This window comes from Anomalospiza imberbis, chromosome 32 (assembly GCF_031753505.1).
Source record: "Anomalospiza imberbis isolate Cuckoo-Finch-1a 21T00152 chromosome 32, ASM3175350v1, whole genome shotgun sequence".
Taxonomy (NCBI): Eukaryota; Metazoa; Chordata; class Aves; order Passeriformes; family Viduidae; genus Anomalospiza; species Anomalospiza imberbis.
In genome coordinates, this window is record NC_089712.1 from 1,539,082 (window position 1) to 1,548,229 (window position 9,148).

The 9,148-nt window shown below is 51.2% G+C and overlaps 1 long non-coding RNA gene across 1 annotated transcript; it reads right to left on the minus strand.

The window, feature by feature from the left end:
• Positions 1–6,945: 6,945 nt before the first annotated feature.
• On the minus strand, positions 6,946–8,221 carry LOC137463924 (uncharacterized). Its single transcript, XR_010994012.1, has 3 exons — positions 8,046–8,221; positions 7,777–7,897; positions 6,946–7,178 (listed from the first exon to the last, which is right to left on the minus strand). It is a non-coding gene; the product is annotated as an uncharacterized lncRNA (long non-coding RNA).
• Positions 8,222–9,148: the final 927 nt, after the last annotated feature.

Sequence of the window (9,148 nt, forward strand, 5' to 3'; positions counted from 1 at the left end):
TTTCCCACATATCCCTCCTTCCTCTGCGAGGAGGTAGTCCACTGTCAATCGAATTTGGTAAATTACTGATTATGTTTGTGGTTGCTGCTGGCTCAAGAGATCAGAGTTACCACAGATCCAAAAAGAACTTTTAGGTGCATCCCAGAAATTAGAATCTTGATTTGTTGTATGTTTCCAATATTTGGATAGGGTTTCTATTGCCCAGAATGGGTTAATATAATCGCCTAAGCATTCAAACAGTTTTTCTCTGTATACACATCTACTTTCAGTTTTTTCTATTGACCAATATGAATGGGGGGTTTCTGGGATCCACCTGGTGTGTGTGTATCATTTGCTGCTAGATATCTTTCACATGGTGTTTCTCCTGCTTCTATAGTATACATTTTCCCTTTTCTTGATAAACACTCTTCCCCTATTATTGTGGATTTGAGCTTCCACTCTCCTTCCCTTCTTTTGGGTACTACCATACTTTTTTTCATGTAATCCATTTTAAAATGTCTAGGGGACCCAAACTGATACCATCCTATGGACAAATTTTAAGTGTGTCCCCTTGCACACCCAACAATCAGTCAAATTAAATTCTTTTGTAATCTTTTCCACCATATCGATAAAAAGATTCTTACCATTTATTTGTCCCTCCCTATCCCTTTGTCCTTTCAATTGCACTTCTTTCTCCTTGAATGTATCCTCTAAGTTGGTTTTACTTTCTTGTTCAAAACATACCCATCTTTCTTTCATGCGGCACTCTCCTGAGATCCTCTGACTTGGGTTTGCAATAGTTTTAGCCAGCCAATATATTTCATTATCCTCTTTACAGGTTGTTAACTGGGAGTGGTCGATACATTTGGGATTCATGTTGGTGTGCACTCTGATGAATGCACTTACTGTATCTCCTCTACACAAGGGATAGTAACACTTCTCACAAGTGTTTCCTCCACTTCCTCCAAAGTGGATGAGTAGCAGCATTGCTACCAGTGGGAGTCTGGTACGGGCTGGCCTCCTCACCTCTCGATCCACAGGGCTTTTCTCGGTGCCCTGAGAGTCTTTCCCAGAGGTAGTTCCTGATCCAGTCTTGCCTCCCACTTCTGGTTTTCCCTCCTTCTGGAGACATTCTGCCATGACCCTTATCTTACCAACTCCCTTCCCTCAATTTGGTCCCAATGAGGGTTGCAAGGGGAGTGCTCTATGGAGCAGTACTGGAAACTGAGATGTTATTCTGATTGTCAATTCTTAGCTAAACAAAACTTAAATTTATCCTATAACTATAACAAACATTAGCAAACTTTAGGGATATAGGGATAACAATGTAGAGGTTTCCTGTGGGGGGGTTGTGTTCAGGGTTGCACTTCTTTTGGTGCTTTCCTCAGGACCAGTTTCAAGTCTTTATCGTCTCTGCTGGCTATAGTCCATTCGCTTGCCTCAGCTGGGGGTTGTACTGGACCCTTCACTCGACTTGCATGAGTCCAGCCCCGCTCCTTTGTTCTCACTGTGGTGTTTGCTGCAAGCAGTGCCTGGAAGGGGCCTTCAAAGCGAGCAGTTAGTGGAGGGTTTTTCCATGATTTCATCAACACCCAGTCTCCTGGGTTAGTACTATGTATTTTACAGTCCAGTGGGGAAGTTTGAGGAAGGTAGCCCTTTTTCCTTAGTTCTTCCAGGGTTGTTGTTAGTGTTTCTATATATTTTTGCATGGTCATCCCCCCCTCTTGATGTTCCCCAGTACTGTATGGGGTAAGCAAGAAAGGCAGCCCAAACAACATTTCACAAGGAGAGACCCCTAGATCTGTTCTGGGTCTCGTTCTTATTCGTCATAGGGCTAGTGGTAAACATTTGACCCAATTCCATTGGGTTTCTAAGACCAATTTTGTTAAAATATTCTTTAAGGTTTGATTTACCCTCTCGACCCTCCCAGAACTCTGAGGGTGCCAAGGGGTGTGTAACTCCCACTTCATTCCCAGGGCCCCGAGGACTTGTTGCAGAACACTGGATGTAGAGTGGGGGCCACAGTCTGAATCAATAAAATTTACTAGCCCGTATCTTGGAATAAGTTCTTCTAAGAGAACTTTTGTCACAGTTTGGGCTGTCTCCCTTCTCGTGGGGAATGCCTCAAACCAGTGGGTTAGATGGTGAATCTCCTGTGGGGAGAAGAGGATGTTCCTAATAGGATGCAGCTCTTCCCAGGTGTGTATATTGGGACCCAGGAACTGATCTGTTTGCTGTGCGGTGCCAGTTGGATCTTCTATTAAACCAACTAGCTCTTTCTTATATATTCTTGCTTCAGAAGCTGTCAGGGGTACATTTATAACACCTATTCCTCCTACCCCCACACCTAGTAGAACTTCCCTCAGGGGAAGCAGCCTGTCAGGATTTACCTCTGGCCTTACACCACTTTTTGATCTGGTATTACAGTAAGGGGCAGCATCTGAAGGCTTATTTGACTGGCTCACTAATTCTTTGTTATCACGTTGGGAGGGCTCAGTTGTTAGGTTGGAGGATATATCCAGAGGTTTTTTCTCAGGGAAAGGTGTTGTATTCTGACTTACAAGTGAAGCAAGTTGTATGTTAGTGGGGGTAGGAGGCAACGGGGAAAAAGCACCAAGGGGTGGATATATATGGGGGAGTGGGGTTGTTGGAGGGGGTAAAAATGGCATGGAGATTCCCTGAGGAGATAGAGAACGGGCAGGGATCATTGGAGGGGGTAAAGGTAGGTTTTGAGAAGCAGGAGGCTGGGTGTTAAGTGGGGGGGTGGCTTGATAGTGTGAAAAAAGCCAATCCCTTGGGGTTTTTTTAGTTTTAAAAGTATATTAGTAATAAAATAGTTATAAAAATAGCAATAAAATTAGAGTAATAAAAATTTGGACAATGAGGATTAGGACAATTACAAGACAATAAAAAGTAAAGAATTATGGATGTCCGGATGTTTTTGGGCACTAAGCTGCCAAAAACATGCCTTGTGAACAAAGGAATTACCCTTAACAGCAACAGCCTGTTGCATATTCATATATCTCATACATGATGCATAAATTCCTTGCAAATTAAGAATTTTTCTGGTTGTTGTCAACTTCTTCCCCTTAATCCTAGTGGTTCCATAAAGATGGAGAGAAGGTGGAAGAATGTTTGTCTTTTCTGATGAGGAGGCAGTAACTCTTTATGTGTCTTCTCGCTGTTATTTCTGTGTCAAGAGTTTCTTGATTATCTTATCCCTTTTCTTGAGCTAGTAAAAATATCTGACATTGCAGAGTTTCTATTTTAACATTGTGTTATAACCTAGAACTATATTTAACACACTACTTAAGAGAATTAATACAGCATAACTTTCTATCATTGCACATATAATATTTGTTTTAATATTTGTGAAAAAAGCCAATCATAAAATATGCATTTTTCACACCTTGCCCTCACTGTCCTTTTGTCACACACACACACACACACACACACACACGGACAGTTCTCAGCTCATTTCTGATTTGATTTCCTGGATTCTGTTTGGTTTTGTTGTTGCTTTGTTTCCTTGGTGTGCCTGCAGTGTCCAGTCAGGAGCAGAGTGACTCTTGCCAAGGAACTTTGCCGTGCTGTTGCTTAATATTAAATCTGGTTTTTGCTGATCCCTTGCTGGGGATTTTTTCAGCGCTCTCAAGCCCTCATTGGTAACAGGGTGAAGGAGCCCTGGCCCAGGCTCTGGCCCTGGGGGACACAGAGACGCTGCTGGGGGGTCCCTGTCCCCCTGTCCCACCCGCCATGGCCCCAGCCCCCATCCCCGTGTCAGGCTCTGGGGTCGATCTCGTGGAACATCCTCTGGGGGAGGCTGCAGCGCTGGGGGCGGGGGGACCCGGGGGGACAGGGGACCCCGCAGTGCACGAGCAGCGTTGGACTTCTCTGGGGGAACTGGGAGGGGGGGCTGGGGCAGAGTGACCTCCCCAGTGACCTCACACAGCCCCTGTGATGTCACACAGCCCCTGTGATGTCACACAGCTGCCCTGTAATGTCACACAGCTGCCCTGTGATGTCACACAGCTGCCTGTAATGTCACACACCCCTGTGATGTCACACAGCCCACTCTGAGATGTAACAGGCCACCTGTGATTTCATACAGGTGCCCTGTGATGTCACAGCCTGCTCTTTGAGGTCCCAGTGTGCTCTGTGATGTCACAAAATCTGCCCTGTGATGTTACAGAAACCCTGTGATGTCACAGCCAGCTCTATGGTGTCACAGCTCTACCTTTGTGATGTTATGCAGCCTCGCTGTGATGTCATAGCCTGCTCTGTGATTTCTCAGTCAGCTCTGTGATGTCACAACCCACTCTGTATTGTCTCAGCCTTCTCTGTGACATCACACAGCTGCTCTGTGATGTCACAGAGCCCTTTTCTATGATGGCAGAGTCTTCTCTGTGGCCTCACAGCCCATTCTGTGATGTCACACTGCCAGCCTGTAATGTCACAGCCGACTTTGTGACATCACAACCTCCTCTGTGATGTCACAGCCTGCTCTGTGATGTCACAGCCTGCTCTGTGATGGCAGAACTCACTTAGCATGTCACACAGCACCTCTGTGGGCTCACAGACCCACCCTGTGATGTCACAACACCTTCAGTGATGGAACACAGCCACCCTATAATGTCACGGCACACTCTTTGACCTCACAGCTTGCTCTGCTCTGTGATGTCATACAGGCATGCTCTGATGTCACAGCATGCTCTGTGATGTCACATAATAAACCTGGGATGTCACAGCCAACTATATCATGTCACAACCTGGTCTGTGATGTCACAGAATCACAGAATTGCTGGGTTGGAAGAGACCTTTTAGGTCATCAAGTCCAACCCATGCCCTAACACCACCTCAGCTAAACCATGGCACTGAGTGCCACATCCAGTCTTTTTTTAAACACATCCCATGGTGGTGACTCCACCACATCCCTGGACAGACAATTCCAGTACTTTATTACCCTTTCCATAAAAAATTTTTTTCCTAATATAAAACCTAAATTTCCCTTGGTGCAGCTCAAGACACTGTCCTCTGGTCCTGTCAGTTGCTGTGAGGAGAGAGACCGACCCCCACCTGACTGCAACCACCTTTCAGGGAGTGTAGAGAGTGATAAGGTCACCTCTGAGTCTTCTCCAGGATAAACAACTCCAGCTCCCTCAGTCGTTCCTCACAGGACTTGTGTTCCAGAACCCTTGTAACAGATAAGAGAAGTCTCTTTGTTCATCATTAAACAGGAACTCAGGCAAAGGAAGAGGTTTTCTGTGAATAACAGGAAACCCGAGGATATGCTGACTCCTTAAGTTGATTGTACAGCTAGGGTTGGGAGGTGTGTAACCATCTATGGAAAGATTGTTACAGGGTCATAAACCCCCAGCGAGGAAGAGGAGGAGAGCCTTCATCCAGACGACCACCAGAGAGCAGACGGCGACCCCCTAGCAACTGGAAGCGCATGCGCAGAGTACTCCCGGAAAAGCCACAAACGCGGAAGAAGGGGGAGAATAAAGGACCGTGGGAAAAGGGAAGCGGTGTGAGCCTTGGCGGAGCACTGACTCCCTGGCTGCACCCAGCGCTGTTTGCTGGTCATTGCTTGCTGTAATCAATAAAAATCCTTTTATCAATCCCTAAAGGATCAGACAAATTATTTACTTTAACTTATAAAACCCGTTCCCTGCTCTTGCTGCTGCCCCATCTTCAAAGCCTCTCCCTCGGGCTCTTCCTCCCGTGCAGAGCAGCTCTCCTGGACAGGGACGGCAGATGGCACAGCTGGGAAGCAAAGGGAGCACTGAGTCAGTATGGGGACGTTTTCCTTGGCAGCAGTGGCACTTCCATCAGGGAAGGGAAGATCTCAGAGCCTCCCCAGGAGGGTTAGAAAGAAAAAGCAGCCGAGCGGGCCAGGCTGTGGTGAGCGCAGCCGCGGCGGGACTGTCCCGCAGCCCCGGCAGCCCGGCACAGCCGGCACAGCTCCCGGGCCCTGCTGGCACAGCTGCCTTGCCCAAGGACAGCCCCTGTGCCGGCCGGGGCAGCTGCGCTGAGCAGCCCCAGCACGGGCAGGGCCGGCTGCTGCCCCGCCGGGCAGTGCCCACGGCCACAGCCCACGCCACCCTCAGCCCCACCCTGCCTCCCCGGCCCTGGGGCCTCACCCGGGCTCTCTCCAGCGTGGCAGCAGCAGGTCCCCGTTCCCTGCTCTTGCTGCTGGCCTTCAGCTTCTCCCTGCTGGCTCCCGTCAGTCTCCAGCTGTCCTCGAGGTCTCCACTGCAGCTGTGGCAAAAGCGGAGGCTCTGCAACTGGTTCCAAGGCCTGGCAGAGCTGCAGTCCCGGAGCCCTCTGTGCTCCCTGCCGGCCCCCTCCATCCCCTCAGCCCCGCCATGCTCTCGGCAAACCCCCAGCCCCCTTCAGTTTCTTCAGCCCCTCACAGTCCTCTCAGCCCCTCAGTCCCTTCTGACCCATCCCGTCCCCCTAGACCCGCCACCCCTCGGCCTGTGCCACTTCCCTGTCACCTCAGTGCCACCATCGCCCTCGGCTGCCCCACAGCCCTCAGCCCCAGCAGCACCTCAGGGTCACCGTCCCTTCAGCGTCACCGCCCCCTCAGTCTCACCGTCCTTCAGCAGCTCCTCAGGGGAAGGCGCCTGGGGCCACCGGCAGCTCCCACCGCTCCAGGGACACCCGGGGCTGGAACTGCTGCTCCGCCCGGCCCGGCCGCCAGCTCGGACCCAGCACAGGGAGAGGGGACACAGGGGGCACGGGGGAAAAGCAAGAGGTGAGGGAGGAAGCAGAGCAGGGGAAGAGGTTAAAAAGAGGCCTATACCTATACAGATATCAATCTATGTAACTAAACCCCCATATATCAATATAAATATGCCTATCTACAAATAAAACTATATATATGTAAATGTAAATATACGCATGTATAAAGGCAACTATGGACATCTACAACTATAACTGCACATCTAAAAATATAAATATATACACCTAAAACTAAAAATAAATTAACTAGACAAATCTCTGTCTATGTAGATAGATAAATATAACTACATAAACCTACAAATACAACTACATATATCAATAAATATAACTATACACATCTATAAATATAACTAGAGACAGAGGAATTCTACCTGCCCAATGGTCACAGGCTCTCCCTCTGTCTCTTCCTGGCACACAGGGCAGCCCTCCTGGACAAGTTGATCACATGGGATCTGGGAAGCAAAGGGAACACTGAGACAATCCTGGCCCTTGTGCAAGTGTCCCTTGAGCACCAATTGTCCTTCTATCAGGGACATTAAAAGATGGCCTGAAAGGCAGACTCTCACTTGGCAATTCCAAGCCTGCTCTATAAAGAACAGGGATCCTTCCAATTTGTCAAGACGGAACTGTGTAAAGTATTTAAGTATTCTAATAAAGTCTCAGCACCCACAGTGCAAATGGCACCCACGAGAGCTTGAAACACAGACAGTCCCAGGGACAGAGAGACCACAGTCCTCACTGAAATGGCTGAAGGCTGCTGGGGGCTGAGGTATGAACCAGACTGGGACACCCAGCTTGGTGGCACAACTCCCACAAGGTCAGGTTTATTCCCTGCTCTCTTGCCACAGCAGAGGACTCAGTGCCCAAGCCTCTGGCGAAGCGTGGAGGGCAGGGCTCGGGCAGGTTGTGCATGTGCCTTGGAACTAAAGGCACCAGGAAGCACCAACCCTGCAGACAAGAGCTCAACTCTTCTCGTCTCCCTTCCTGCCAGAGGCAGGCTCAGAGCAGCTGTCTCACACCTCTCTAAACCAACGGGGGCTCTGTCCTTACCAGGCTCCTCGGGCTCTGGGGAACTGTTCTCGCAGCTCTCGGTGCCAGATGAAGTTTCCTCTGCTGCAGCCCCGTTCACAGGCTCCCCTCCTGAAGACTCAGGGGCAACATTCATATTGCCCTTGAAAGAACAAGAGAAAAAAAAGAAAACTAAAGATCATTCAGTATTTTGCTGGAATCGCATCAAGGATACGGTTACTCTCCTTCTCCATGTAACAGCGTTCAAAAGCTTTCAGCCCAGCCTCTTCCATTCCCCTCCAATGGGTTACCTGAGCAGAGGGAGACCTTTCAGGCAGGGATCTCCTGATCTCCCGGATCATTTGCTCGACGGCCAAGCCAAGATCCACTGGTGGCAATTGCTCTTCGCCAGGTGCATTCCAGGCTGAGCCGGAGGCCGTCGATGCTGCACAACCTGCACTGCCAGGTGGAGCGCTGGGGGCTGAAGTGCCCGAGGTGGCTGCAAGAATCCAAAGACATTGGTCACACTCCACAACGTGGCTCTGGGACACAGATCTCTGTTGCTGCCTTGGATCAACCATCACAGGAAGCAGGCAGGAAAACCAGGCAGAGAATCTTTTGCCTTTCTAGGTGCCCCTTCTAAATAAGCTTGAGAATTTTGGGCCGAGAAGGACAGAGCCTTGTGGAAAAATACTTCAAACAGTCACTTTTCATGACCTTTTGGGGAAAAGCAAGGCTACAACTCTTTTCCTACCTCGCGGGTCGTAGGCTGGGGGCTGCTGCTCCCTGTGGAGCTGCTGGAAGCTGCAGGGCTGGATCCTGAGCACCTCCCGGTCGATCGGAGGCAGCTGCCCCCCGTAGAGCTGCTGGAAGCGGCTGCGAGGCCCCTCCCGCCCGAGCGGCAGCAGCGGCTCCCCGTAGAAACCGAAGAAGCCGCAGGGCGGGATCCGTAGCAGCTCTCGCTCGGCGGGCGGCGGCCGCTCCCCATAGAGCTCCTGGAAGCGGCTCGGCCCCTCCCGCCGGGCCGGCACCGGCCGGTCCCTGTGCAGCAGGTGGAAGCCGCAGGGCGGGCGCCGGGCGAGCAGCGGCCGCTGCCCAGGGGGCGGCTGGAAGCGGCCAGGCCGGGGGCTGCGCAGCTCCCGCCCGTCCGGCAGCGTCCGCTCCCTGTGCAGCAGCAGGAAGCCGCTGGGCGGGCGCCCGGGCGGCAGCGGCGGCCGCTCCCTGGAGAGCGGCTGGAAGCGACTGCGCCCGTCCCGCCCGTGCGGCAGCGGCCGCGCCCCGGGGAGCTGCTGGGAGCCGCGGGGCGGGCGCCTGCGGCCCTCCCGCCCCGCCGCCGGCCGCTGCCTGTTGGCCGCGCTCCGGCGCCTGATGCGGAGCAGGAGGTCGGGGCGGTCGCGGCGAAAGCAGGGGTTGC